Here is a 6,000-nt window from a genome sequence, read left to right as displayed (position 1 = left end):
GTCTCGATCTCCTGACCTCGTGATCCACCCGCCTCGGCCTCCCAAAGTGCTGGGATTACAGGCTTGAGCCACCGCGCCCGGCCGATAATTCCTTATTTCTATATATTCTATGCTGAGAGTTTTGTCTACACTCTTAAAAACTATGCAGTTGAAGACTACTGAACAAGGGGACACTCTTTTGATAATGCGATAAACACGTTCATTCTTAATCTTCACATAAAGTCAAATAATTCATTTCCCTGTGTAAAACATAAAACAGGCAGGTTGTACATATTATTTTTGGTAAAGTAATCAGTATTAATCAGTGTATCTGCTACACAATGTGTTATGTTACTTGGTAATACCTCTGACCTAAAAAATGAGTTAAGCTGCTTACGGGACATAGGTTCATTTGCCTAATTCATTCAACAAATATTAATTCAGTGCCTGCAGTAGGCACTGAATTGAAAGCAAATACATGAGAGAAAACAGAATAACGTAGAGCAAAACAATATCCAGCTCTTAGGGGCTTGTGTCCACATTACCCCAACCCAATGGTAGGTTTCAAGTGCTGATATTTTGCAGTTAATCCAGGGCTTCTAAATGCTAATAATTCTTCTTTAGAAGTGATTCCAGAAGAAGGGGTGAAAAAGAAATAGTAATTCCTGCAGAGAAGTCCCAGTGTTACATATTTTAAAATTCAACTTAATGAGATCAACTCCAAAGCTATGCTTGAGAAACACATTAATATTTTTTAGTGTATGTGCTGCCGAAGCGAGCACGAGAAACACATTAATATTTTTTAGAATTATCTCAATATAGAACTCTATGTTTAAAATTATCCCATCTGGGTGGGCAACACATTTGATGATGCTTTTATAATCAAAAGAAACAGGAAATTAAATAATATATGTGTCTTTTAGGGTACCAGCATGCAGTTTACAGCATCAATGTGTTAATGAGCTGCAGACCACATAAATTTCAATAGGATAATGATGGTTCCCAAATATATGCTTAGGTGAGTCATTAGATAGTATCTTTAATAGCTTTTTAAGGGTCATCTTCAAGTTATAAATAATATAAATACATATACAATAATAAAACATGATCCCAATTTTCACTTGCAAAAAGGATAATGTTAGCTGCAATGTTAGCTCCACTTAAATGAGATGTCTAAAATCAATGACAAATAACAGTAAAATACCTACATGGCTAATTAAAATGGAACAATTATAAACAGTATGGACAAAACTAAAACACTAAAAGCATAACTAAAACTAGCACACAACCTCAGAGGAAATGATATTGCCATATGTTCATGAAAAACAGAAAACTGTTGTGTAGAATACAGAAACACTGTTGCTATTTTAATTATTTGTTTTTTTAAAAAGTTTTCCAAATTTCAACAAGAGTGATGAGTCAGATCTTCAGTACAAAGCAAAGCAGTATTTAATTGAAAAGATTACTGAGCTTGACAACTTCAGTCTTTTCAGCCACACACAGCCAAAGTGTCATTTTCAAATATGAAAAATAATCAACACAAATGATAAAAATATTTTTAAGTTGTTATATTAACTAATGTGAGTTGAGACTTGAGATCTCATTTGTAAATCCACTTTAAATCTAGGTCCTTATAGATTTAATCCAATTTTTCAAAAAAAAATCTTAACACGCCTGTTACAGAGATCCTAATTGTTAAAGATCTTTGACCCACAGCAAAGATCTTTAACATGGCAGGCCCTCTTGGCCTTGGCTCATTTCCACTTGAGATTGGTTTTGTTCAGTATTATATACATGCATACATGCAGCATAATACAGGAAATATTATAATGCACTCAAAATTTGTTTTATTCACATACTATCTCCTACCGGTACGTGTTAGCTCAAAACATCTTCCATAGGGAAATATACATAAGAGATATTGGCTCAGGCCAATTAGCAAGGCTGAAGACATAAAAGAAACTCACTCTAACGTCAGATTAATGCTGAAAAATTATTATGGTTTAAGTTTCCTGGAAACCTTCACGTTGTTAGAATGTGATCACCATGTGAACTGGACACATGTTCCTTCCAGACAACGAAAGCTCGAAGTATCATCTTAGCCTTCCATTGATGGACATTATCAATATCCCTTACCAGGAGGCAAGCTATCCACTCCTTTGAAGTAAAATCTTCATGTGGACCTCTCTTTCAGTCTTTAACAAGAGTCCTTAATGTCACTCTGTAACCCCAATAATTCCTGGTCTCCAATCTCCCTTTTCCTGGACGATTTTAACCTGTAGCAATATTTATTTATTTATTAGATGGGGTTTTACTCTATTGCCCAAGCTGGAGTGCAGTGGTGTGATCATGACTCACTGCAGCCTCAACCTTCCCAACTCAAGTGATCCTCTCACTACAGCCTCCCAAGTAGCTGAAACTACAGGTGTGTGCCACCACACCTGGCTACTTTTTGTTTGTTCGTTTGTTTTTCTGTAGAGACAAAGTTCTGCCATGTTGTCCAGGCTGGTCTCTAACTCCTAGACTCAAGAAGATTTGACTGCCTCGGTCTCAAAGTGCTGAGATTACAGGTGAGCCACCACGCCCAGCCTGCTTTGTAGTAATTTAAATCCAAGTAAACCTCAACAGTAGCAGTATCTTGGGGCATTTAAATTTCACTTTAATCAACTGATAAAACCAAACTTGAATATGACAATTTTGTAGGGCATAAGCAAATTCCATGGATTCCTTACATTTATGGTCCTAGACTAATAATATTTTGGTGTTTGAACACCAAATATTTGTAATCTATGTAAGTAAAGAACATGAGGGGAAACACACTTTACTTTCTAAAATTATTCCTCTCCATCACCCTCTTTCTCTAAGCCTTCTTTAATTATGGATTGAAATTTAGTTAGGTTTATCCGGTTCATTCCGATACCTCTAAGAGAGGTCATTTAATACCTTATAGCATAATATCACACCGGGTGATTTAAGCTCCTCTCCTACACAGTTTCAAAAACAGAAAAGCAACGAACATTCTTAAAAAAGATCTTCACCAGTCATCCACAGTCAGAGGGACATTTGGAAGCAATCGCAAAAAACGGTGGAGACAACATACAGTTTTTCTCAGCACAATTTACATAGTTGTCTGGCTAGTCTCTTCCTTGTAAAAGTCCAGTGTCTTCATTTGATGTGCTAAGTTAAACTGTAAACTCCTGAATAATTTGAACTCTTATTTGGGAAAAAAATGTTTTTTCACCTATATACTATAAAAAATGGTGACGTTTATCACAAGGGTCATGCTGTGGGTTCCCATAAAAGACACTGTAGAGCGTGATAAAGAACGTTTTCTCCCAGAAGAACATTTATCTCCAAAACCCAGTTCTCCATGTTAAACATCACCTTTGGTTTATCCTTCAGACTCACCATACCCATGATGTTTAAAATTGCAACCCATACCTGCACTCCCAATTCCCTTTCTCTGTTCTCCTTTTTCATAGCGTTTGTAATTTTCTAACCGAATAAGCAAATATGGTTTTTATCATTCTTTGCTAGAATGTAAGCTCCAAAGGGAAGGAATCTTTGTCTGTTTTGTTCACTGATATATCCCAAGCACCAACGACAGGACCTGACAGAAAATAAACTTTTGTTGAATAGGTGAATGAATCTATGTTGCGTTCAGTACAAAAATATCTCTGGAGTAAGTTAGTTTCCCATTTTACTTCCACAATCAACAAATACCTTCTGAGCTTCAATTACGGTGGAGGTAGATTGATCATACCCTTACAAATACGTAATATCAGACGGTGATTAAGTGCTACAAAGCCAAACTAGCAGTACAAGAGTTTGGAGGGCCAGCCATTTTAGGTGAGGTAGTCACCTCTCTGAAATGATGGCAATTGTTTCAAGACTTAAACGAAGTTCTGTGCCATGCAGGCTTGGGAGGAGAGGGAAAGTGAGCATTGAACATACTGGAAATATCAAATGCAGAAGCCCTGGGGTGAGGGTCTGCTTGGCGAGCCCAGCAAGAACAATAAGGCTTGAGTGGTGGAAGTGGGGCATGCAAGAACCTATCATTCTTGTTGCTTTTACCTGCTGCTTAATAACATGCATGTGCTGTCTAGCAGGAAATAAAGAGATTACATTTCAGCCAGAGTACTCATTCTCTGAGCCTAAATGGCTCTTCCAGCCCCCAAATCTGTATCACCACATCATATAAGATTACAAGGCACACAGTAATGACATTGTTAGAAACTCTTCACGGTAGCCTCAGCAGTCACGAAACTGACTTATCTAGGACCCCCGTCTAGTAAGGTATAAAGCCCAGCAGGAACACAATACTAGGAAGGTGCAAAGCCAAGAGGCTAAATAAACGTTAGACAGTGACTGTCACTTTCGAGTGTGGGGGAAAGAGCAATGATCCAGAGCACTGTTTGTGAACTCAACCACTTTTATTCAGCTCTAACAAGGTAAGTTGCCAAGCGCGGTACAAAGTAGCTCCACGAAATGCATTTTGTTTTAGTCCTGGCCTCGAACTGTTGCAACATTTTATGTCATTTTTGCAAAGAACAAAAGCAAAAAGTTCATTCTAAATTCGCCTTCCAACTCAGTTCTTTCTCCGCCAAGACAGAGCGCTTGGAAAGTTTTCAATGTCTGAAAACCTCTATTTCGAGGGCTGAGCAGATCAGTCATGTTGCGGCTTAAGACGCTGGGCGATTTCTTCCCCTCCCTCCACAGTTCCAAAACAGCTTCGCCTAACAAAGTCAAACTTTCCGCGCTATTCCTGGACATCAGGACCAAATGTCGAAAGTATATACTGCCACTGAGTTAACGAGCCGGTCTGGGGCCCGGGACCTGTGGTACTAGATTTATGGGACTGGAGCCTAGGGGTCCAGGCGACAGAAATGAAAACATCAGCAACCTATGCAATGCTGCGAGTTGGTTATGTAGGCGAATCTCCAGGCAGGACGCTCCCCCGGGACCCGTGACGGCCCCCTCCCCCGCCCCAGTCGCACCGGACGCGGGAGCCTAAGTTGACAGCGGCCTCTCGGCAGGCGATCACCCTGGAATGACGCCAAACGGGACCCCTACCAGAGGACTCGCGCATGCGCAGCGCAGCCTGGACCGGCGCTTCGGCAGGATGTAGTCCCAGAGCAGCGCGCCGGACCCACGCCAGCGGAATTGCGCATGCGCAGGGCAATCTCTGCCCGCGGCCTGGGCTGGGGTGTAGCTCCAGAACCTAGCCTCCAGCTCCCGCCAGCAGGTTTACGCATGCGCGGCGACGCCTAGGCCTGTGGCACGGTAGTGGCTCTACTCCCCTGGGCCCCTCAGCGTTTTCTGGCGGGGAGGTCGGGCTGCAGGGCGGGGAGGGATGGCCTGCCCCAGGGGTACCTGACAGCATCCCACGTCACGGCCGCGATCCCCCTCGGCCTCCCACACCACTCCTCCACCCTCTTACCTCCGCGCAGGCCGGAGCCTCGTCCGCTCCGCCTCCTGGGTAGCGGTTACTGCACGGTCAGGGGCCCTGCGCCGCGACGAGTTGGCGCCTCCCCCTGAAACGGTCCGGCCTCGGCGGGGTGCGCTCGGGTGCCCGACCGACAAGGAAAGGAAGGGAGCGCAGACGAGGGGAGGGGGCTGACGACGGCGCCTCGCCCCTCCTCTCCTCCCTGGGCTGCCCACCGCCGCCCCTCCCCTTTCTCGCAGACGCCCCCTCCCCTCGTAGTTGACCCCCGGGAGTGGACGCCGCATCTCCAGCTGGGGCCGTCTCAGCTTTTCCAGGGAATTCCTCCGTGGGTCACCCCCACCTTCTCAAGGGTTATGTTCTCGAAAATCTTGGGAATTTGTGGATACTCGTTCTAGAAGAATGAGGCGTGTGTGATGCTGAGAGCAACCTTTTCCACAGCCCCTCTCCTCCAGCCTGCCCCAGCTTTTCTTCTAGTGGTGGCCCCTCCATCTGGGAGCTCCGACGTTTTCACCCCATTGCTTTGGGGCGGAAGTCCTGTAACCCCCTATAGTACAAATGCTGAAATAATGAGGGAT

The 6,000-nt window shown here is 43.4% G+C and overlaps 1 protein-coding gene across 4 annotated transcripts in view; it reads right to left on the bottom strand.

Moving 5' to 3' along the window:
* RCBTB2 (regulator of chromosome condensation (RCC1) and BTB (POZ) domain containing protein 2) overlaps positions 1–5,648 on the bottom strand; it is a 44,809-nt gene extending 39,161 nt beyond the window's left edge. For all 4 annotated transcript variants that reach the window (XM_011998614.1, XM_011998613.1, XM_011998615.1 and 1 more), the window contains exon 1: positions 5,420–5,648. The gene's annotated coding sequence lies outside the window, so the exon portion shown is untranslated. The remainder of the gene's footprint in view (positions 1–5,419) is intronic.
* Between the last annotated feature and the right edge of the window lie 352 nt (positions 5,649–6,000).

The sequence above is a fragment of the Mandrillus leucophaeus genome, unplaced genomic scaffold (assembly GCF_000951045.1).
Source record: "Mandrillus leucophaeus isolate KB7577 unplaced genomic scaffold, Mleu.le_1.0 Scaffold577, whole genome shotgun sequence".
NCBI classification, from domain to species: domain Eukaryota; kingdom Metazoa; phylum Chordata; class Mammalia; order Primates; family Cercopithecidae; genus Mandrillus; species Mandrillus leucophaeus.
The sequence above is the reverse complement of the archived record's forward strand: the minus strand, read 5'-3'. Positions and strand labels throughout refer to the sequence as shown.